Source organism: Dermacentor albipictus, unplaced genomic scaffold (genome assembly GCF_038994185.2).
Source record: "Dermacentor albipictus isolate Rhodes 1998 colony unplaced genomic scaffold, USDA_Dalb.pri_finalv2 scaffold_53, whole genome shotgun sequence".
Taxonomy (NCBI): Eukaryota; Metazoa; Arthropoda; class Arachnida; order Ixodida; family Ixodidae; genus Dermacentor; species Dermacentor albipictus.
The window spans coordinates 72,267-97,284 of NW_027225607.1; the positions used below are offsets into that span (position 1 = coordinate 72,267).

The following is a 25,018-nucleotide window of genomic DNA, read 5'->3' on the forward strand; positions in this document are numbered from 1 at the left end:
GACGCTCGCCTATTGTGCCAGCATGGACCACTTTTTTCTTGCCTGGTATCTGCAAATATGGCTACTGGTTTCTTAATTTCGTTATTCTCCTAGAAATTCATTTCACGCCGTTGTAGTTCATGGCTCGGACTCATGCGCTACATCCACTGCATTGGGCTACGAGGCCACGCTCGTTCATTGATCTAAATTAGAGGTTTTTTTTTCTTCAACACTCACCTTCATGTGTAAAACATAGAGTATGTACCATTGACTGTGTAAGTTTACCATAAACTGCTGCGGCACTATCGATAATTGTAATGCAGAGTCTCATTTTACCGACGGTATTGTAAATGAAGAAAGAAAATAGGAAGGCTGTGTTGAGCACCCACGTTTCTCTCATTTCGTGCTTACACAAATGACTCAGTTTATTCACTACAGCCGCTGAGTGATCACCGCTTTTAGTCTGCCACGGAAGTTCTGCTTCTCAAGAATAACCTTTCAGTGTCTGTTCCTTGTGATTTCTTTCAGACCTCAGTTTCTTAGGTTTCCTGGAATAGCTTTATTCACGCTTAGACAAGCAGATGGCTCCAAATGTTAAATGTAATGTCTATACATCATGCGATATGGAGCCTATTCGGTGTTCAATCTTGTTAATGTGAATAATATTTTTTAAGATTCTTTACACACATTCATCTATCTATCTATCTATCTATCTATCTATCTATCTACCTATCTATCTATCTATCTATCTATCTATCTATCTATCTATCTATCTATCTATCTATCTATCTATCTATCTATCTATCTATCTATCTATCTATCTATCTATCTATCTATCTATCTATCTATCTATCTATCTATCTATCTATCTATCTATCTATCTATCTATCTATCTATCTATTTATGTCAGTCTCGTCTCTAACAGTGTTCCCCCACACCTCGCCAACTTGGTCGACTGGAAAGTACATGGTCTAATGAATAGAGGATCGGACTGCTGCGCTGAGGCAAACGGCTTCAAAACCAACAATCGGACTAACTTGAGCCACTAGGCAGGCACGTACGCAGGATTTCTTTTCGGGGATGGCCCAACCCATGGTAACTTTTCGATGCAAATGAGGAGGGCGTGCAGCTTTACTAGTACAAATGTGAATAACGCCAATCATTTGTCATGAAGACTTGTAAACCCGCAAAAGAGAAATGAAATAAGCTGTATCTCACAACAACGACTGTGAGATGCACTTCTCCTTTACTTGTCGAACAGGGAACCACGTCAAATGAATTCACGCAGAAAGGAATCGTACAATAAAGATTACTATAGTAGAGTACAACACACAAAAACAGCAGTTGGCAACCAAGGCACACGGACCGCGCGGGGTTGTGTTACTCCGCCAGCCAATCACAGAAGTAAACAAAATCATCGTCATGCGGCCTATTCAAAATCGTGTCGTACTTGATACCCGCGGAGCGTCTGCTACTCTTGACGAGTCTTCGCATCGGCGGAGGGGATGAGGTGTGCAACAGACATGGACAAATTGTGTGGATCTCGGCATTTCACTCTTCAAAAGTCTGCAAAGTCTTCGAAAAGTCTGCGTTACACTGCTGAAACCGATTTACTCATGAAACTTCACTGCCAAATGAAGTGAAACTTGACAGCAAATAGTTGCAGCTAAGGAAGCGTTTTATTCCAGTTCAATAAAGAATTAGGCTTTCACCATTCCACTATAGTAGGCGAGTGAAAACGTACAAAATTACGCGCAAATATATTTATTTTTCGTGGTTACCGCCTTATTTAGGAAACAGGGAAAGCTTGAATTACGAATTATATGCAGCTTCGAGGAGCAACAGTGGCTGGCGGTTATGAGGGCGTAGGCGGGGCTTCACTGCAGATTTAGGTTGTATCCGACTATAGTAGTGTTTATTGAATTAGCTCTGGAAGACTTATACAGAAATAAATATTTGCGGAAAAATCACAGTTCTAGCGGATCCCTCGTTTACTGCTCTACCAAGTGCCCAAACCAACTCCCATTGTTATTTGGAAAGTTGTGTAAAAATGCGTGGCCGCCAGTCCCGTACAGTCGCGTAGAGCGCAAGGCGCTGCTGTTCTGTATGTACTGCGCCCAAGCGGAAGGTTAGAAAAACGCCCACGTAAGCACAGCAGAGAAGTGGCTGCGTCAGGCGGCTCGACTTTAGCTGTAGAAGCGTCATTCAAAACACGCGGAATAGTTACCCACTTCCGACAGCGTTTTTTTCCACTTCCTTTTAAAATAAAATGATTTTAATGCACAAATGCTGTATAACAGTTAAATTTGTTAATTTTCGCTTTTCCTTCCTGTTTGGCTGTTGCCTTGGCTCTCTTCCTTGGTACACTGTAAACAGGTTTGACCCTTTTAGGGAGTTTTGGCCTCGTTGCATAACTTCAGCCCTTAAGGGAGGACAATATCCTCCATTCGAACGGAGTTTTTTTCACACGCTTGTGTTTGGTGGTGTTAAGGGGACATTATGGGAGTTCTTTTAATTCTCCTGTGAACACCAACCCCTGAGTGGTTGCAGGAGTCTATATGGGGAATTATGGGAGTTTTTAAATTTTCCTTTGAACACCAACCCCTGAGTGGTTGCAGGTGTCTATATGGGGAATTATGGGAGTTTTTTAATTCTCCTTCGAACACCAACCCCTGAGTGGCTGCCGGAGTCTATATGGAGAACGTTGGGAATTTTTCATTCCACTTTTGAACACCAGCACTATGGAAGTTCTTATGAGGAGCTTTGGGAGCTTTTACAAGTTGACATGGGTATTTTATTTTGCTTCTTATGGGAATTCATAGGAGAAGCGATGAGAGTTCTTACGTACATATTTTCGGAAACGTTTGGCTTCTTATGGGAGTTTTGAAGGATACTTTTGGGAAATTATTTTACCTCCTTGTAGGAGTGCTTAGATGTAAACCTTGGAGCAACCGTTCCCATATTTTGGGAGCTCTGCGTAAGGGAGCACTTATGGATAGTTTTGAGAGTTCAATTTTTGGTTTTTATGGGAGCATAAAGGAGAATCTTTGGGAGTGAGTTTTTACAGCTTTGGGGAGCTGTTTTACTAAGGGAGTTTTAAACAGATGTTTTGGGAGTGCATTTTAGCTCTTTATTAGAGGTTCTACAGGTAGGTCTGGGAGTTTATTATGCGCCTTTTGGGAATTTTACGAGGTTGAAGGGAGTTTTTTGTGTGTGTGTTTAGTAGATTGTGTCTGACGAGTGCAAAAATAATGACAAAGCAATAAAATGTCGAAATTTATTGCAGTTCCAGAATCAAATGTGACAGCATGATAGTACAATCAATGACTATTAGTATAATGAAAGTGAAATAATTCAATAAACTGGATACAAACACGCAAACCAGTTTGACAGAAAATTCAAGCATTTTGTAAGCTTCAGTACAGTTGAAAATCCACAAGTGCAGCCAAGACTGAAATTGAGTGGCTCAAAACACCATGAGCTATTGGGCAGTCCTTGCATGCATTAGAACAGGCCACATTTGTTTTTGCATGTAAACGAGCATGCTACAAAAAATTATGCAAAGGAGGCCAGACAGCACCAATGACCTAGAACATAACGAAAGTACCTTTAAATACCTATGCTATTTCTAATAGACATCTACGTACGACTTATTATCTCATGTAACACGCAGCTGCAAAAAGAAGCATAGGTAGTACCACTCACTCTTAATCAGTTTCCTTAGCACTGTGCAGTACCTGAAATTCAAGCTTGCCAGCTAGAGAACATGACAAGTTCACAGCAAAATGGGCATAATGTGATAACAGTAGACAAACAGGTGATATCTCAGGCTGAAGTTAATTCAACAAGGGTACTAGTCGTCAGGGAAAGAAAATCCAAGCAGACAATTCCAGCTCACACTTACATGCATACACAGATGTCACTACGTAGGTTCTTTTGATGCCCCATGACCTAAGTCAGCATCAAAGGGGTTAATTAAGGAGTGGCACATATGCAGCGGCACACACCCAGTGTACATACACGAGTTTGTGTCAAAGACGTTCATTGAAGAGCTGCATCTACCCAGTGGCCTCAAGTTCTCGTAGTAGCACCAGGGCACGTACTGAATTTCCACAAATATAAGGAGTTTTTTCAAAATTTCTGGCCTCAGAAGATGCCTCGCATTATATAACAGACATAGACACAAACAACAAGATCACTCATAGAAATCGGTGTCAGCAACCTGCCAAACTCCCCTACTTCTACACACCTTGCTATCCCAACTAAACCCCCATGTTGAGCATTTAAACTTACCTCACCCTCTCTATGCACTAACTCATTTTGCTGGATATCCATGGAGTGGAGAAAAGTAAACTCTATAAATACTGCCAAGGAAAACGGCTGTTACCCTAACGAAGTTTACTTCTCAAAAAAATTTCTCCACCTGATATACATCTTGTTCTACCTCTGCTGATAACCTTCAGCTGAATATTGCATATCACACAAAGCCGCAATTCAACTATAATTTTTAGTTTTATAATGAAACGAAAATTTCTATAGGATGCGAAAGAAAATATAATACAGGAACCCTTAACAGTATCCATAAGTGTGAAAGTTTTACACAGGCAAAGAGGCAAACACTTAGCCACCAGGGCACACATAAGGCGTCATTACAAACATTTTCTCCGCAAAAAGCCCTAACGCCCAGACAACAGGTGGTGTTGCATGGAGCCATGCATTCATTTAAAAAAAAATAGGCATTTTGTATTTTCTTCTTCCACAAGATCAAGGCAGGCAGGCTGTGATGCTGTGCAAACGGTGGTGGCCTTCAAAAGGGAAGGAATCCACACAAAAAGCCATGGTACTGTTGAGATGGCAGTGCATGATAGGGAGCATTCTGAAAAACCAAACGTAAATAGATTATGTACTTATTGTATTGCAAACTGACTACGCATGAATATTTAAACATAGCATCACGAATTATTCGACAGTGCTGGGTCATTCAATGCTACCACGCCAAGTGCATCTTGGCCGCCTCAGATTTTAGGAAAAATTACAGCCCATTGTACAGTTGCAGATTGGATGAAGTGGAGAGTATGATGAAAGCCCGTCTGGTCAGGATGATGCATACTAAAAGGAAGAGGTCCAGACACCGACCAAAAATGGTTTAAAATAGTTATTTACGTTTTGGCTCCCCAACGGGAGCCTTGTTCACAAGCCTACTGTGGGGGAGCCGAAACGTAAATAACTACTTTAAACTATTTTGGTCAGTGTTTCGACCTCTTCCTTTTAAGTTGCAGAATGCACACACAGAATACTTCGAGGAAATTTCACATCCTGTGAGCATCGTTATCTTGTAGGCTAAGGTTGAAACATCACGGCACTGACAAAGATACAAACAAGTGTTTCTATGAATGACCTCAAGGCTTTCCAGAATGTTTCATTAATTGAGATGGACCATTAATGTTTTGTATCTGCAAAGAGTATCTTCTTATTCTGAATTGATTAAGTATAATAGACCTTCGAGCAATTTCTTAAAAGTATTTTCATCCAGCTAGGGTGGTTTATAGGTATGAATAACCAATTTAGGAACCCCTATTTTGTAGTGAAGAAAGAGCTTATCATTAAAAGAACCTATAGCTGCAGTGATTAAAGGTTTCTGAAATTTCGAATCAACTCTTTACATCTGCAGAAGGTCTTTAATTAGGCATTTGGATGCCTAGAAGCACTGACAATGAAAGGAAATCATGACAACACATTTCAAAAACTAATAAAATGAATCTGTTCTTGATATTAAAATGCATTGTTTTATTATACACAGATTATACAAAACACCAGCAGTAATGCTCATATCTTCAGAGTGCACACACAGTTCACCAACATAATAATAAATACAGGTCAACATCATAAAGCAACACAGGTACTGGGGTTTTTCTTTCACATTGGCCTAAAAAACCAATCACATGAGCATTCAGCCATCTTATAAACAGCACCTGCTTGCATGAATTCAAGGAACTTTCTGATGTGCAAAATTGTTTAGGAGCTTTTAAGCAATGGGCGTGACACTACTATTATGGTTAATTTGTTGCCTGTAAAAGTGGTAAGTCAGGTGAACTGCTAGTCGCCCTTCCGGTGAAGGATATTGCAGAAAATGTGAGGACAAAAACACTATAGGAGCTATTTGGAACCTATGAATGTTAAGAAAGAAGACAATATGCAATGTTACCATGCTGACTGACAGTCAGATAAAAGGTGATACAAAGAAAAATGTATATATAGATTACAAAGATGCAAGCATTCTGCTTCTTTATTGCTGCAAAACTCAGCAGTTACAGAAGTGCTTCATTCCCTGAAAAATATTTTTAGCAATACGTTCATATGGAGTTGTATTGAGGGTGCATCAAATTTGCATACTTCAAGTGGTTTGGGCTGTTCAGAGACAGACGTCTGGCTTGTAAACGCAAGAGCATGACGAAATACTGCAAGTGCTCCAGAAAAATGCTTACATGGTAGGGGAAATGACAAAGACAAGAACGTGGATGAAAATACCAAACTGCCCCAAAGTCTAGCAATGTAAAGTTTTATGAAACATAATTACAGTTCTAAGACAAACCAAAATAGGAACATGATATGCAGAGAATGGGTGCTGGAAATGAAATGACCTAACTAAACAATGACTACATATATAAAAACGACACATTTGCAGGAAATTTCACAATACACAACGTATAAACTATGTGATTCATGATGCACCCATGTCATACATCATATTGTTCAAGTAACCAACTTCTTTATTCAAGACCCCTGTAGCAGGTTTGTTAGTGCAGTTATTGGTTTCTTAGATGGAAAAGGCCTAGTATGCAAATCTGCATTTCCCTGCCTTATATTTGCAATGTGCATGTGTACAGTCAAATTTTGGCAAAGCTTGGCATCTTTTGCAATGTTTTTTGAGATACCCAGATGCTGTTACCACCTACGTCTCTGCACGATGCTCCTGCAGCCTGCCATTACCACAAATCCTGGTCTATCATACGTAACACTCGCTGCTGAAGGCATTAAAGGCACTCAAAGGTGCCCCAAAGACAGCCTGAGCATTCTGCACAGGTTAGCAAGGTCTGAAAAACTTGCAGGACATTGTAAAAGATGTCAATACATGGCAAAATACAACAGCACAAAATATTGAGAAAATGTAAGGCTAAAAATGCGCACTGATATATAAGAGCCTTCCCAGACAAACCGATAAATGCAATAGCACACCTATTGAAATCTCGAATAGAAAAATTGATTACTTGAAAAAGATGTATGGTACACGCAAAATATAATGAGTGATGTATCTTATATATCACGTATAGTCACATTTTGCCGCAAATGTGAGCCTTTCATGCATGCAATAATCGCACTCATGTACTTAAACAAGTTCATGTGCAGTGCTCATCCTGTGCATTTCATGTGCTTCATCTTATAGTGTAGTAACTGTTTTCTAATGCCAATAACCAACTCTCCCAGCATTCAGCAATAGTATGCAAGATTATTTATTCTTAGAAGTACGATAGCATGAAAAAGCAAGGAGAAAGACCTATCAACAGTACCAGCACCAATTACAAGCTGATTTTGCTCCTGGATGGAAACCAGTATTAGTAGCCATAACGATTATCAGTGTTTCAATGAGGGAGTGGGTGAACCCAGAACTTGCATGAAAAATACTGTAGCCACATGGATGCACATATAAGCAGTGGGTGTTTCCCTATCTTCCAGCACATGAGGTTAGTTGCAATGAGCCCTGACAGGGCTGAGAGGGATGTGATTGAGGTTTTCCACATCAGCAAACAAAGCTCGACATGCGTCAGAAAATAATCACCATCTCTTGTGAAAAACATGTAATATTTTATAGAGAATTTGCCCTCGATTCATTACACACGTTGCGTTAGCTGACTACCATATTTACTCGAATCTAGGCCGACCCCAATTCTAGCCGACCCCCTAAAATCCGAAGCCAACAAAAAAATATGTAACCTCCTCGAATGTAGGCTGAACAAAAAAAGCGAGGACAGCGTTCACAAAATGCAAACAGCATTTATTGAATCTGAACATGCAGAGCTCATTCAACGTCGTCGTCACTGCTAGACTCTTCGCTGTGTTCCTTGTCCCTGTAACCTTCAAACAGTGCACTATCTTCGGTACCGTCAAGCGCATTACATATGCTGCACTTTTCAAAGGCATGCACAATCAATGTACCTGGGATGTCGTCCCAGGCTGAGCTACCCAGCCCGCCAGCTGCGATAGCGATGCACGTTTGATGGGGCCGTTGCCATTAGCATGTGGTCTTCGTCAGTCAACCAGTCCGTGTAATATTCCCGCAGTGAAAGGTTTGTTGATGCAGACATTAAGTGGCTGCAACTGGCCCGTCATGCCACCCGGTATGACAGCGAGGTCCGTGTTCGCTTGGTAAGCGAACACGAAGCTCACGGTAAGAGTCGACGACAAGGAGCGAGTTCTTTGTAAAAAGGGCTCCTGGACGCCATCGGCACACAATCTTAACCCACTCTTCCACAATCGCATCCGTCATCTATCCGTTCTCATTTACCTGCACAATGACATTTCTTGGGAAAGCTTCTCGAGCAGGCATGGTCTTCCTTTTAAATATCATATAAGGAGGGACAGCTGTGCTGCATCAGCTGTGAGCTGTGCTGCACAGCTGATGTCCATCAGCTGTGCAGCACAGCATCACAGTTGCGCACTGCTCGTCGTAGCCCGCAGAGAGCACCTTCACCTCCTTGGCAGCCTTTTCATTCATGGTGTACGCCACTGAAATATCAAAATACACAGCTGTCTGGTCACCGTTGCCGAATTGCCCAAGGTTGTAGCCTGCCGCTACTCTCTTTCGCAGCACATAGCGCTGAAAAGCTATCAGCTTTTCTTCGAAATCGCTTGGTAGCTTCTGGGTGATTGAAGTGCGACATCGCAGGCTGAAACCAAAGTGCTTCATGAATTTCTGAAGCCAGCTCCGGCTGGCTTCGAAATCCTTTGGCATTTGGCCTCGCTCCCTCGAAAGCTCCCTAGCTGTTGCCTGCAGCACTTCTGTTGTCACTGGAAGGGCAGCTGCTCTCTGTGTCCGAACAAAGCTGGCCAAAACTGTCTCCACTTCGTGGTGATGGCCTTTCTTTGGTCCGCTAAATGCCATCCTCGTTGCAGTGCACACAAAGAGCTGCTGTCGTCCCCTCCAACGACGGACGTTTTTCTCGTCGACGCCAAAGTCCCGCTCGGCTTGAAGGTTCGACGATGCCTCTGCGGCTATCACAACTTTTCGCTTGAAAGCGGCACTGTAGTGTCACTTGCTTGGTGCCATAGCAATAACACCATGCCTCACACCGATACGGCCGACACAACACAAGTCAAAATGGCGACCTCGCTTGTGTACGGTTGGCTACTGGCATGGCTAGTAGCGGCTGCGATACTGATTTCTCTAGATGGCGCTAGCTATGCACCATAGTTAGCAGTTTCAATTAAAAACTGGTGCGTTTTTTTTAATCCTCGAAGCTAAGCAAACCCTAGAGTTAGGAATAGATTATTTGAAAAAAGAACTATAGGCCTACATTCTAATAAGTACAGTAATTTGTTTCACTATCTTTTTTAGTGCCCCATACAAGATTAACCTTTTCCATGCCAATTTTATTTTCAGAAAACCACCGAAATTTCCAAACGATTTTTATGAGCTATTCTTTGTGAAGAGTTTTCATTACTGCAATATCAGTAGTTCGTTTACAACTTTCTGCCGTCGTTTACTAGCTGATTGTCATGTTTTTAGGTTGCAAACAGACAAGGACGCAGAAACAGTCTACATGAAGCATATTTTTTGGAAGAAAATCAAGCCTACTTTTCTTATCCTCCATGAAACATGTTCTTCCAGGAAGAAAGGGGGTTAACTGAGGGCCCCGATTTTTATTAGTCATATCATAAGAAGGAAACAAGCACTAACACCAAGGACAACATAGGAGAAATTACTTGAACTTAATAAATGAAATAACAAAACGATAAATTAATGGAAATGAAAGTGGATGAAAAAGAACTTGCCGCAGTTGGGAAACGATCCCACAACCTTCGCATTTCGCGTGCGATGCTTTACCAATTGAGCTACAGCAGCGCCGTTTCCCGGTCCACTTTCTTGGGTATTTGTTTCCTTTTAGAACCCTGGGAGTGCTGGCCAGCGCCACCACTCACAGACCTTGGCGGTGGACGTGGAACACTCTTTCTGCCGCAGGCGTCATGATAACGTGATCTTTTTTGCGTGAAGGCAACTGGTCAAGAAACCCACACATGCTACCTGAAGGCATCAGTGTTGCCATATTTGAGACCCTCGTTATGTAATAAATGAGAAGAAAGGGGGTTAACCAAGGGGCCCAATTTTCATTAGTCATATCATAAGAAGCCAACAAACACTGACACCAAGGACAACATAGAGGAAATTAGTTGAGCTTAATAAATGAAATAATGAAAGGATAAATTAGTGGAAATGAAAGTAGATGAAAAAACTTGCCGCAGGTGGGGAACAATCCCACAAGTTGCGGCAAGTTGTTAGTGCATTAGTGTTAGTGTATTAGTATTAGTGTTCCATGCTTTTAATGCCTGGTAAAGGGACACTAAAGGAGAATAATGATTAAAGTTAGACTGAAGGTTAGCCTTTCATGATAACAAATTCATAATTTGTAGCAAGAACAGAGCTTTCCTAAGCAAGAAAATTAGAGAACTGGAAAATCAAAGGGCACCAACTAATAAATTCAACCAAATTCTGTATTTTTATGTGCCAAAACCACAATATGATTATGAGGCATGAAGTATGAGAGAATCTGGAATAATTTTGACCCCCTTGGTTACTCTACTGTGCATACAATGTACAGCACACATGCATTTTTGCATTTAACACCTATCAAAATGCAGCTACCACACCTACAATTTGATCACCCACCCTCAGGCTTGGCAGCGCAATATCAAACTGCCCAACTCAAAGCCCATGCTTGTCAGCAACCTTCTGCAGTGAGTGCTTCACTTGGTGCTCACGAGGCAGTACTTCCACCTGCTTCAGCTGCTTTTAAGTGTGTGCACTGCTGGCTTTTGCTGTTTTACAGCCCTTAAAGCCCAACTACAACAAAAGTTAGGGCTGTGTAAAAAAATGATTCAAACAGCGTAAATACAAAACAGCCTCTAGCATTCTTGATAGCGAGACTGAAATGAATGCCCCAATTACCAGTAACTGGCAGTGAGGCATGACTCAGATTGCAGTATTCCTTTGTGTGGCTTACGAGATAAGGGAACACCTGCAGCTGCCTGCCGTGTGATAAAAACCTGGAGGCGATGTGGACTCTCGTCATAGCCACTAACCACCAGGTTCATGCGTCATCTGCTAATGCACTGTTAAAAGAATGAAAAAAAAGTAGACAGTTACCAGCACCGCAGCTTTGCCAAGATCACTACAGCAGTATTTACTACTCATTTATTACCAATTTAGCCAAAGTGAAATTTCCTTGCATTTGGCATTTAGCTTTTGCAGTAGATGTCATTGAGATGTCATAATCACAATGCTCCTGTGCTTTGTGACATTACATCACTACATACTTGACAAGGCCATGGTTCTAAGTGTTTTTAGATACTCGTTATCTTAATTTTACAATCTAACTCTAATATGACACATGAGCATACAGTAGATTACATTTTAAATCTTTTTAACGGTCATGGAAAAGGACTAACCTTTACACATGAGACACACATGGCGAAAGCATTGTTAGCAACGCTCCCACGTGTTTTTAAATAATTTTTCACCTTGGTCAGCGTCAGTTCTGTTTCTTCCCTTGACTCTTCCTAACCGGACGAGACTTCGCCAGACTCAACTTCATTACCCCATTGACAATGCGCTGCATATCTTAGGTACACATTTGATGGTCACTCTAAAGCATGTTTCCCGAAGTTACCAGCCAAGAGCAAAGAATGGTTAGCTATTGTATGAACCAGCCTTTACCAATGTTAAACGCACTATTGCCCCAATGTGCCTTGAATAGGCTCTAAATATGTGTATTCACACAATGCACAATAGCTTTTGTGCTCAGGTTGGCAAGTTCATAGCAGCTGGCCTACCTCACTCTCATCATCGGAATCTCAGAATCCCTACTGCGAAAACTTCAGGAGCTGAAAGCAGCAAGTTAAAAGCGCGCAGTTTGAAGCAGCCAGAGGCACTGCCTCATGAGCACAGCAGCTGCACTCACTGAAGAAGTTTGATGACAAATATGGGGCCCCATTTGTGCTGCTGGTTCCGAAGAAGCCATCTAAACTTTGTTCCCATGCTTGAGTGTACAAATACAGCTGCTTTTAACAAAAGGTATGCAACACCGTTCATGAATTGCGCCATTGGAATGGTTTACCAAATAACCTCTTGTGGTAAGCTCTACACAAGCCAAATTGGACGCTGCACTGATGAAAGGGCAAGAGAACATTTGCAGAATATAAAAACAAAGGAAGACCAATGTAGGTGAGCATTGTAACGCATGCACTTGTCAGCCCCAACTTGAAATATATTCTTGGGAGGAGTACAAACACGAATGCACAACTGATATCATAACCTCTTTTAATATCAAAGAGTGGGAGTGACTAATTATTCATTTTCTTATTTTCCTTTTCTATTTCTCACAAGTATGCGTAGGAATGTTTTTTTGCTTTCGGTTTACACAGGTTGCTACACCTCAATTTGTTTGACCCTGTTCCCTTCTTTGCAATCCTTCATCCCTCCCCCTCTTTTATGAACTTCGAGAGAGATTATATGAACAGGTCCTGCTTTCTTAGAAAACATGACACACTGTATTGGCAGTGCCTACCACTGCATGCAAATTCTTTGTTTCTTGTTTTTACCTCAACTCCTGAAAGAACCCAACACCAGTAGCCCCTTTCCTCTCCCCTTCTACCACAACTCAAAAGCTCGCTTTGTAAATCCCTTCCATTTACACTCTGTCTTTTTTTTCCTTATTTGACATCCACTACTCTACACAACAAACTGGCTAATATGGATTTTTGCTCATTTTATGTCGCATCGATTTTTACAAAAAAAATGCTGTTCTCATATGTATTAAAGGATGAGGTGGCACAAGCATGTCTAAAAATTTTGGGCAATGCACCTTCCGCTATGTGTCTATCTTCACTACTATGTGTCGTGATCAAGTGACGAGCATACAACACTTTTTTTAACTGACAACTGTATAATAGTTTACATATGCAACACTTGCAAGGCTACATGCCAGCTTTGCTCGCATGGTCTGGGCCACTCTCCCAGAGGCATCGTTCCGCATCTCACATGATGGTGTAAGTAGCGCCATCTCGTTGCGGTGGCGCACACACCTCCCTTTCTTTAATGTGGCTCCAGTCATAAGCAGAGCCGACTTGAAGCTCTTAGTTCTCAAGTCTTATTCGAACTCTTACGTCCACTTCTTGTGAATCCTCCAGGTTGCAACAGCTGTAAATGCTTACTTGTGCATCGAGTGAGACCACTAGCTGTGCTCACCACATATGAACATTAAGTGTGAGCTGGCCCAACTACTGTCCCTGTTGCAGCACCGAACAGAATACGGATGGCAGTCTGTGGTTGAATAGGGTCTTTTACCAAAGTCCTGTGTTGCCAGTCGTATTACCTGCACTGCTTGACCGTACATGCTTCATTTATTTTCTTGAATGTCCCGGTGTTCCCCAGTGGCTTCAGCATTCTTGGTGCCACCGCCACATCGGTTCTGAGGCATCTTCCTATGAGTTCAGCAAGTGTGAGCCCTTCTTTGCCTGGAGGTCATGATGAGCAAGCAGAGCCTTGTGAATGTTGGATGACTTCTTGAGCAACTGCTTAGCCATCTGTACAGTTCTTTCTGCAGCGCCATTGCTCTGGTGTAAGTGGGTGCTACTGGTTACATCACATGATTACCATTGCTTGACAAACATGCTGAAATGTGCCAAAGCGAACTGAGGACCATTGTCCTGTCATATAACAGCTGGTGTCTCGAAGTGAGCGAAGATCTGGCTCAGTGCTTTAGTTATGTTCTGTGTGGTAATACGCCTCAACTTCATGTGTTCAAAGAAGCGCGAGTAATAGTCCACCACTACGAAGTAATTCTCTCCATTCTCACAGAAGAGATCAATTCGAATCACTTCCCAAGGGTGTTCTGAAAGTGGGGTGTGAATCACAGGCTGTGTCTGATTTACAGTGCTATTGACAGACAGGACATTTTGACACATAACACTGGATGTGTTGGTTAATATCTGGCCACCAGACTGACTGAGTGGCTCAAGCCTTACATCTTCCAACAACCCGACGACCAGTATGCAAGCGCTTAAGCACATCTTTTTGCATGTTCAGTGGGATGATAATTAACTGCCTTTGAGTAAAATTCCATCCACCAGTGTCAGTTCGTGGGCACATTCTGCATACCTCTGCACTTCTGGGGGCAGCAACTTGTTTGGGCCATGACTTACAGTAGTCCCTGACCCTTGCTAAAATGGTATCATTCATTTGCATGACCTTTATCCTCTCTGGAAAGTCTTGGGAGGCAGGCGGCAGTTCCATCGTCAGAATTTTGTGTTCTATGATGGCCTCGCTGAGTGTCCCTGGGCTGCTATTGTCTGTTTCTTTCTGCAGTTTCCTTGAGAGCACGTCAGCGAGGCATATTTCCTTGCCAAAGATGTGGGAAATGGGGTAATCCAGCAGACTCATTCGGACCCGTTCCAGATGTGGACTCGGTTCACCCAGGCTGTTTGGTGGCAGCAGCGGCACTAGCGGCTTATGGTCTCTTTCTACATGAAACTGCAGACCTACCACCTAGCAGCGGAAATGCTTGCAGGCCCATGTAACTGCCAGTGCTTTTTTTCTCTATACAAGCATATTATGTCTCTATGTCAGAGAGGGACCTTGAGGCACAGTCAACTACAAGCCTACGACCTTCTGTCTCTTGTAGGACTGCCCCAAGACTGTACGATGATGCATATGCAGACACAGTGAGAAGACTGACAGTTGTACTGGGTGAGCGCCGGTATCGTCAATGGTTTTTTGATGGATTCAGCATCACTATGAAGCAGATCACGTAATGGTTTTGTGAGCTGTAAGAGCCCTGGGAGAAATTGACCAGGTGGCGGGCCATCCCAAGAAGGACTTCACTTCTACATCTTACGTCTGTTGGCTCTGCTACCTGACCCAGCACATTGATCTTTTCAGGATCAGCACTGATACCGTTTGCCAATACAATGTGTGCAAGGAATTCCACCGACTGCTGGTGAATGAGAAGAAAGGGGCTTAACCAAGGGGCTTGATTTTTAGTAATCATATCATAAGAAGCCAACGAAGACACCAAGGACAACACAGGGGTAATTACTTATACTTACTAATTAAAATAAATTATAAATTAATGGAATTGAAAGTGGATGAATAAACAGCTTGCCGCAGGTGGGGAACGCTCTCACATCTAAGCATTACGCATGCAATGCTCTACCAATTGAGCTACAGCTGCGCCGTCTTCTCATTCACATTCTGGGGCATTTATCTGTTACTACTACAACTAACCCTAGGAGTGTCAGCCAGCACCACCACTCACAAACCTTGGCGATGGATGTGGAACATTCTTTCTGCTGCAGGCGTCACAAGTACGTGATCTTTTTGGGTGAAGGCAACTGGTCTGTAAAGCCCCACATGCCAACTGAAGCTATCAATGATGCCGGATTTGAGACCCTTATGTAATGAACGAGAAGAAAGCAGGTTAACCGAGGGGCCCGATTTTTATTAATCATATCATAAGATGCCAACAAACAAAGACACCAAGGACAATACAGGGGAAATTACTTGTACTTACTAATTGAAATAAAGAAATTAAAAATTAATGGAATTGAAAGTGGATGAAGAAACAACTTCCCGCCGTTCGGAAACGATTCCACATCTTCACATTACGCATGTGATGCTCTACCGATTGAGCTACCACAGCACCGTCTTCCCATCAATTTTCTGGGTATTAATGTTACTACTAGAACTAACCCTGGGATTGTTAGCCAGTGCCACCACTCACAAACCTTGGCGGGGGGTGTACAGCACTCTTTCTGCCGCAGGCATGACGAGTATGTGATGTTTTTGGGTGAAAGCAACTGGTCAATAAACCCACACATGCTACCTGAAGGCACCAATGTTGCCAGATTCGAGACCCTCATTATGTAATGAACAAGGGGGTTAACAAAGGGGCCCGATTTTTTTACTGCTGGTGTAGTACACACTCTCCTGCGTTTAGGGTGATGCAATCTTCTTGCAGGCGCTGAAGTGCTTTGCGCAGTCATGCATTATGTTGTGCCTTCATGCGGCCAAACACTATAATGCAGTCTTGCAGACATGCTTGGCCGTCCAGGCCTTCTAGCAGTCTTAGCATTTCCCTGTGGAAAAATTCAGTTGCTGTGGAAATTCCGAAGGGCAATCAGAGGAACTTAAATGGCCAATTGGCGTCAGGAAAGTGTTGTACCTCTAGGACACAGGTAACCAGTAACCAATAACCGGCCCTTGCGTCAAGTTTGCTAAACCAGGCAGCTCCGTTGAGTTTGGCCAGGCAATCATCGACGATGGGCACTAAGACTCGTTTTCACAGAATGTTCTATTTCAGCTTTCCAAAGTCACTGCATATTTGCAGCTCGCCTCCTTTATTTTTCGCAACTACCATAGGTGCACGCCACTCTGTGGTCTCTTCTACCTTTATGGTGACACCCAGGCTCTCCATTCTCTCCAACTCACATTGGACACTCGGCAACATGGGCAGAGGTACTCGCCTCGAGTACATAATAGCACACTGCTTGGCATCAAGGAGTAGCGACATATTGTAATCGGTCTTGAGAAGGCCCAGGTCTGTAGCCAGGTAGAGGTAGCGGCATAAAATGTTGGCTGGGTTGCTGACCTTGCCTGCTGACTCTGCTACTTCTAGGAGACTTGGAGGACAATGAAGGATTTGATTGCGGGATGTCAAAAAGTGCGTCATGCAGCTAGTCTATTACATAAATTTCTTGACACAACCAGCCATTTCATCACAGGGTCGCAGTGAAGACTCCAACCGTTGCTATTTTGGTCCTACCGGGTCTGAGCAGCTATTCCTTTGCTTGCTTCAGGTTGCCCATGACTTGTTTGTCGTAAAGGCTTGTTGGCATGGCAGTTACATTTGCGCCAGTGTCTACCTTGAACTTCACTGGCAAGCCATTGACCATCACATTGATTTTCCATGGCCCAGGATCCTGTTGGTCAGGTAATTGTCCAAGTAAACCTCTTCCAAAACAGCTTGGTATGTGCTTTTTGTTCTGCTTTTTGGAAGCAGAAAAGCATACGGCAGAGTGTTCCTTTTTACTGCAGGCACTGCATGTTTTGCCATTCGCTGGGCACATAGTGTGTGATGGTGAACCATAGGTGTTCTGTTGAACCCTATGACCCCATGGACTTGCATGTCTGTGCAGTTTGGTGATGCTGGTTTTTTCGATAATTATTTGTCTTTCCTTTGCTCTTTGAGAAGCTGTGCATGGTATCTACAGCTTAAAGTTACTGTAGCTGTGGCCGTAGGTCCTTTTGCTGCTGTTTGATTGCCACCATGTTGTGAGCAGCATTGACAGCGCCTTCCAGACTAAGCTCGGCGTTAAGTTGCAGCTTCTCACTTACCTGCGTGTCTGTGGGACCGACCACGAGTCTATCACAGATCAGTTCCTCTTTCAGGGCACTGTACTCAGAGGCTTCAGCTAGTCTGAAGAGTTCGATGAACATATCGGCTGTCTCGTGCGCGTCTTGCTTCCGGCTGTTGAACTTTGCACACTCACATAACACATTCATCTGTGGCAGGAAAGTTTTTATGAACACTTGCATTACTGTGTTGTAGTCAAGTTTCTCAGCATCACAGAGCCTGAGCAGGGCTAGGACGTCTTCGGCTTCACAACCCATGGCATCAATGAGTGTGTTCACCTGCGTCTCGCCTCGTCGTATTGCTTCTTTAGTCTGGAGATGGCTTTATAGCACTCCCATCGCGTGAACCACAGTTTCCACTCCTCACGTCACCAAAAATCAAGTTTTTTCGGCAGTTTGACGACGAACGAGTTGAGCGGAGCTGCGTGCTGCGCTGTGGACACTGTAGGTGAAGCCATGGGTAGCAAAGTTTCGTGTTCACCATACTGCGCTGCAGGTGAAGACTTCTACTTGCGTGGTGCATTTCTCACAGCGTTGTCGAGTATCCCACCACTGCCTCCATGTCGTGGTCGGATGACGAGCATACGTGATTGACAAAACATAAGTGTTAGCTGGGGACTGTTTACTAGGTTGCATATGCAAAACACGCATGGCTACATGCGGCTCGGCTTACACGGTCCGGTCCCCTCTCCCCAAAGCATAGTTCTGCATCTTACATGACCGTGTACGCAGCGCGATCTCATTGCAGTAGATCACAGGACACAGTGCACCAGCGTAACTCAATGGGCAGGTACTTCAAAAGAAGTAGACTTCGGAAGGCTGCCCAAGTTTAAGCAACTCTCAGTTAACAACGTCAAGACGATTTTCCCTCTCATTAACATGCACATTTACGCCACTAGACCGTGACCTCTTTGCTACATTATAGCACGATTTTGGTCCGAATTAAAGCACTGATATAACACAGCAGAAAAGTTACAATTAAGTGCCATGAATATGCAGAATATTATAAAGGCGTGCTCTCTCATTCTTGATAACTGATCACTTGTTGAAATTCCGGCAGTCTTCTGAATTATAATTTTTAAACGTGCTGCGCATTGAGTTACGATAATGCATTGCGGTGAAATTTGATAGATGGCCGCAGAGCCAATTCAACATTTCAGTTTCAACCACAGCTAGTTACCCCTATGCTTTTCTTGGCTTCAGTGCCTTTATTCTTTATTCAGAGATACCCCGCTTTGCCCTGGGGCGTGAAGCAGGGAGGTTTACAACTTCGAAAAAGACACATCTTCATTCACACAGCACACTTGGTCACAAGATAATCGATTCCAATCTGTTACAGTTTGGGCAAAAAATGATAGCATAAAGGTTCGTTCTAGTTCGGCATTCTCGAATTTTAAAGTCATGATCTGTACTCTTAGATACATGGTGCGATGGTTTAAAATAAGTGTCTCTATAATTGCGGTTTTGTTATTATATGTGCTAAATAGCAATTTTAGTCGTAGTTTCCATCGGTGAAACGAGAGCGCTTCCCATCCGAGCTCACTTTTCATTGCAGTGCCGCTCTCCTCTCACTTGTATCACCCATGAACGAACCTTGCCTCTCTGTTTTGTATTCTCTCGATTTGGTCAATCAAGGTTTTCTGACGAGGGTCCCAAACACAACACGCATACTCCAAGATTGGATGAACGAATGAAATATAAGCAGTATTTTTTAGGGCAAAAGGTGAAGATTTCAAATTTCGCTGAACAAACTTTAGCGCTCTGGCAGCATTTGCAACTACATTACTCACATGTGCATTTCAAGAACAATCACTTGAAAACGTCACACCCAAATATTTATACGTATATTGCTTGTCAATAATATCAATGTTCAAAAAATAACGGGTTTCTATCATTTTATTTTTTTTTCGTGAAAGACAGATAAAGACATTTTTTGTATTTAGGTGGATTTTCCACTTCTCACACCATGAGACAATGTTAGTAAGATCAACCTGCACACCGATGAAGTCCTGTTCATTTTTTATTTTACTATACACGACGCAGTCGTGGGCAAACAAGCGTAATTGCGAAGATATCCCGGCAGGAATATCGTTAATATAAACTAAGAACAATAGCAGCCCTAAAACAGACCCTTGAGGAACTCCCGATGTGACCTCGACCCAAGGAGAAGTAGCACCGTTCAGTATTACGAATTGCCGATACTGCAACAAGTAATTGGCAATCCAGTTACACACTTCTTGATTAACAGTTGCCTCATTAAGTTTTTGAAGGAGCAATGAGTGACAAACCGTGTCAATCGCCTTTCGAAAATCTAAGAAGGCACAATCTGTTTGCCCGTTCTTATCCACCTGAGCCACTGGGTCGTGATAGAACTCAATTAGCTGTGTTGTACAGAACAGTCCCTTGCGAAAACGATGTTGATTATCAATTAATAATCTGTGTTGTAATAAATGTTACATTATTTCTTTCTACAAAATATGCTCTAATATTTTACAGAAAATGGATGTTGAAGACATAGGCCTATAATTGTTTACACATTCTTTTGGAGCACCCTTACGAACCATAACAACATGTGCCATTTTCCAATCATCCGGCAGCACTCCAGTAGAAAGAGGTTTAGTGTAGATTAGGCAGAGGTAAGATGCGATTGGCAAAGCACAGCACTTCAATAGGCGGGGAGAAATACCATCTGGGCTGGGGGCATTAGTTTCATCTATACTTTGTAACAATGATTCGATACCACCAACACTGAATTCGACAGGTTGCATTAATGGTTCAGCTCTCACATTAAATTTTCCAAAGGTTGTTTTGGGCAAGCAATGCAGAATGAAAAAATCATTAAAGCAAGCTGCCTTAGCTGTATCATCGGATAGGACCTTATGATGGTGAACAATTTCATTTACTCCCGTTGAGTCAGATCCGCATCCTTTTACGTATTTCCAAAAAAGCTTTGGATTTGTTTTCATATTATCATTAAGTCGATTGAATACTGACCCTTTCCAATGTGAACTTTAGTTTTATATTCATTAGTTACTTTGACCTGCTTCTTAAACTGATAACTGCTTTGTGTTCTTTTGAATGCGTTATATACTCTTCCTTTCCTTATTAACCTCAGAATACTAAGCTTCACCCATGGTTTCTTAGTTTTTCAGCCAAACTGAATGGACACTCGGTACATACTTTTCCGTCAGTTCTGTAACTTGTTTTAAAAAGAGACTACATTTGTACAACATCAGAATTCTAACAAAGATTATCAAAAACAGATAAATGAGCGATTAATTCCTGTGAAATGGCAGAATAATCACCTTTATCAAAGAAAAGCCTGTTGGCTTTATATGGACGTGATTTAAAAAAAATGAAACCCGTTTTCCTTCTCATTCATTCTTGCGAGGGTCTGAAACCTCATAGCCTTGATGCCTTAAGGTAGCATGCATGGGTTAATTAACCACATGCCTGCTCACTTCAGTTCAGGTGTTACACAACACCATCATGCAAAAAAGGATATTCCACATCTGCCCACGACAACTCTAAATGGCGCTGGCTAACACTCCCAGGGCCACGTATACCACACATAAATGCCCAAGTTAGCACAATTGGTAGCGCATCACGTGCGTACTGCAGAGGTTCTGGGTTCAGTCACCACCAGATACAAGGTATTTTCGTCTGCTTTCATTACTTTTTTCAATATTTTCTACATTTCAATTTCAACCACAGCTAATTACACCAATGCTTTTCTTGGCTTAATTGCTTGCGACATTTATATAATCAGCAAAAATAAGGCAACAAGAAAATGAAAAGAAATAAGTGGAGGACAGGGTCATCGGTGTTCAAAGAAGCACCTTCCTTTTTGTATCTTTAGCCAACACGTGCACCCAATAAGTAACTTCTCTGCCTGCACATCAAATGACAATGCAAGAGATGCGGCTGGAACCCACAGTCAAATATATGTACAGCATCATCTCCTCCGAAGGTAGTGAAGAGCACAGGTGCCAGTAGAGTTGCGTGCCATGGTTCCTCTTGCCAACCTATGGAAATGAGCATAAGTGATGCTGTAGAGCTTGCCGCTTCAAGCAGCATTCAGGTAGCCATTCATTATGCTGCAAGTACTATCCAATGTATTGTAGATATTAAGGCAGCTTTAGTCCTGCAGCAAATAAAGTGATCAGTTCTAACCAAAATGTTGAGATGCAGGCACTTTGGCACACGGACGCTAACATGTTGAAGTTTCTGGGATGCCAGTCATAATTTCGCTAAAGATTATATGGGCCACTCATACAGGGATGGAAGCAGTCAAAGAAGTTTTGGAGCAGCTCTGGGAGTGTCAAATTTGACACACTGGAGCATGAATTGGCCGTTTTGGAGCAGTAAATACAGGTTTACATGAGTAGCTTGGCAAAGGTCAATGAGTGAAATACAGGTATATGAAGAAAAGGTGTTCCTTATTTTACTTTGCAGAGCACTATTTTATTATGGCAGATCAGTTCCGCGGAAGCCTGCAAGGCAAGTAAAATTCATGACAGGATAAGTTTTCACCTACCCTACTTTAGCATGAAGCTACGAAGGAGACCTCTACAGGTTTCTCGGAAACCACCATTAAATTACATACTGGATGTGACAACTAACTGTGGCCAAGAAAAAAATAAGTGAGTGCCTTCCGTGAACATCGCCCACTCTATGTTGATAGGCTTATGTTAGTGCTACTCAAGTTTTTTTTCCATTGTGAACAAGCAAATAATATGTAATTGTAATGAGTGTTTATTTCCTTACTTATCCAACATGGCGCGAATGCAAAGGTTGTGGAATACGCCGAGAAATGACCGATAACAGCGTTACAACGACCTAGGTCAACTGTGGTCTTTTCTTTCTGACAAAAAAAGATACAAAACATGCAAATTTTTCTTTAAAAATTCACCTGACAATGCGCCCCGCATCAGTAATATAAGTGGTCTCAGACGGAAACATTGTCATCAGCGCACTGCATATATTACGAATGTGCAAACCTGGGGCACAGTCTTGTAAAGGTTCGCAAAGTGAACGGTTACCAAAATCGCGCTACTTCGCGTTTGGTAGGGACTGTACTTGCACGCCAAAAACTGCTGACATGTCGAGAAAAACTGCAGTTGCTCATTCCCAGTGACCCTATTTGGCAAAGTTTGCGTAAAGATCGACGCAATATTTGGTGCGCTGAAGCGTTTTAATGGTCAGGACACTTTATTTTCACTTTTTATTTATTTCACGGGCGTTTTCTCGTTAAAGAAAGTCTTCACAAATAGTAGGCTGTTTTAAGTGCTGTTACCGGCCATTTGTAACCATTATGCAAAACGTTTTCGCTGACGTCTCATCGATTAGGTAAACTTAAAAATTTAGCTAATGAAACATATTCGTGCACAATGAATGAGAAATATTTGCAGTGGCTGCCATGAATACTCATCAAGGTACAGTGAACACCATTCAAGTAGTACCCTCTGGTAATTTTTAATTCTTGGCAACCTGCAGTTGAGATAGCAGAATATCGCAGAATAAATGTGAAGTGACGCGCTGGTCATTGCATGTTTGCCAGTATCTTACACGTGTTTTGACACACCGGTTGGAAAAAAGACATCAATGGGCATGTTGATTGCACTTGAGCTGTGGTATACAAGTTTCCCTTGTTGTGCAAGGCATCTACATTAGACAGACAGGAAGGGGTATCAATGATTGCTTGGGCGAGCATAGTTACAAGCTTCATAAAAGTTAATGAAGTAGGTCCCTTGCCATGCATTGCAAGACTTGTGGATGCAAACGATTTCTTCTAAAGAAGGTGTCATCATAGGATGCAGTCGCACTCAACTGATGCGCGAGATTATTAAGGCTAATGCCATTCCCAAATACGTTAGGGTGTGCATGAGTACATCCTCCTTATCTTTATCAGACAAGGAACTTTACTTTCTAAGTTGGTCGACACATTTTCAGTGAACTGCAGCCGTATGCTTCTTGTTAGATTGTTTCAATTGTTTTTCTCATGTGTGCTATGAGCGGGGCATATAATGTGCAGTAGGGTCATGGAATAAAACCAGTTGAAATTTAGCGCTCATCCTGTCACCTGTACTTTTTCTCTCATACTCAAACTGAGTTATGCTAAAGCAAGGAAAGAATCCATTCAGTCAGTTTGTGCCTTCGAACCAGTTCAGTGTCCACAGTGCACGATGATGCTATTATAAAAGGGACATTGAAAATATTGTTTATTTTCTTTGAATAAATAAAGTTTAGTATTAAGTTTCACACTGCATTTTGCAATTTTTAATTACCCTAGTATAAATTTGTATGCTAGAATGTGAAGGATGAAAACAAGCATTTCCAACCTTATACATTTGCAATGACATCCAATCGCTACAACTGTGAGGAAAGGCGCTACGACTCACAGTCGCAGCTTCTATCCACGGTTGTTGTATATAAATGCATTACGCACCGAGGGAATAAGAACAAATCTTCAAGCTAAAACTAAGGTAAAGGCTTGTACCAACACGCTTAAACAAGGGAGAACATATCAAGACACATAGTGCAGATGTAAAAAAATAAATCATGGAGTTTTACCTTTTAAAACCACGATCTGATTATGGGGCACACATAGTGGGGGGACTCCGAAATAATTTTGACCACTTGGGGTTCTTTAACCTGCACCTAAATCAAAGTACACGGGTGTTTCCGCATTCCGCCCCCATCAAGATGCGGCCGCCGTGGCCGGGATTCGATCTTACGACCTCGCGCTTAGCAGCCCAACACCATAGCCACTATAAGCAACCACGGTGGGTACAGTGAGGAGCTGTGAAAATTTTTCCTATACCAGAAATAAGTTTTTGGCCAGGGTCTCAATAACCGGGGGAATCGCGCCCTGTCTGGCGCTGCTCACACTGCCACCTCAGCAAACCGGGACATTTTCACGCGAGAACGAAAGCACCAAGTCCGGCCATGGCTGGTAAACCATATGACGATACATTAACAAAATATACAGTAACTAAAACAAAAGGACGAGTAAAAACGAGACGCGTCGTTTTTATTTACCTGACATATTATCCTAGCGTCTTTTCGCCCCTGTACGATATAGAGGTTACACAGTTCTGCTTACTCCATATCGTAGTATCGTCTTACATCATACTTGCGCACTGATCACATCAATACGTTCTGGATATCGCAGAAACCGTAGTTCACGACATGAGACTCACGATATTGAAGTCAAATGCGATCCTCTTAGAAATAAAAAAAATTGTTTGCCTAAGACAAACTTTGCAAACAAGAAATAAAGTATAAGCTTACCGAAATGCTTCGTCCGGTTGGTGGTGGAGTTCGTTGGCGTTCACCGTTGCGCATTACGCTGTG

General features: G+C 42.4%; 1 protein-coding gene across 1 annotated transcript in view; it reads right to left on the minus strand.

Annotated features, from left to right (window-relative positions):
- The window catches only part of LOC135900794 (uncharacterized), a 335,347-nt gene that overhangs the window by 67,944 nt on the left and 242,385 nt on the right, over positions 1-25,018 (minus strand). The window lies entirely within an intron of this gene.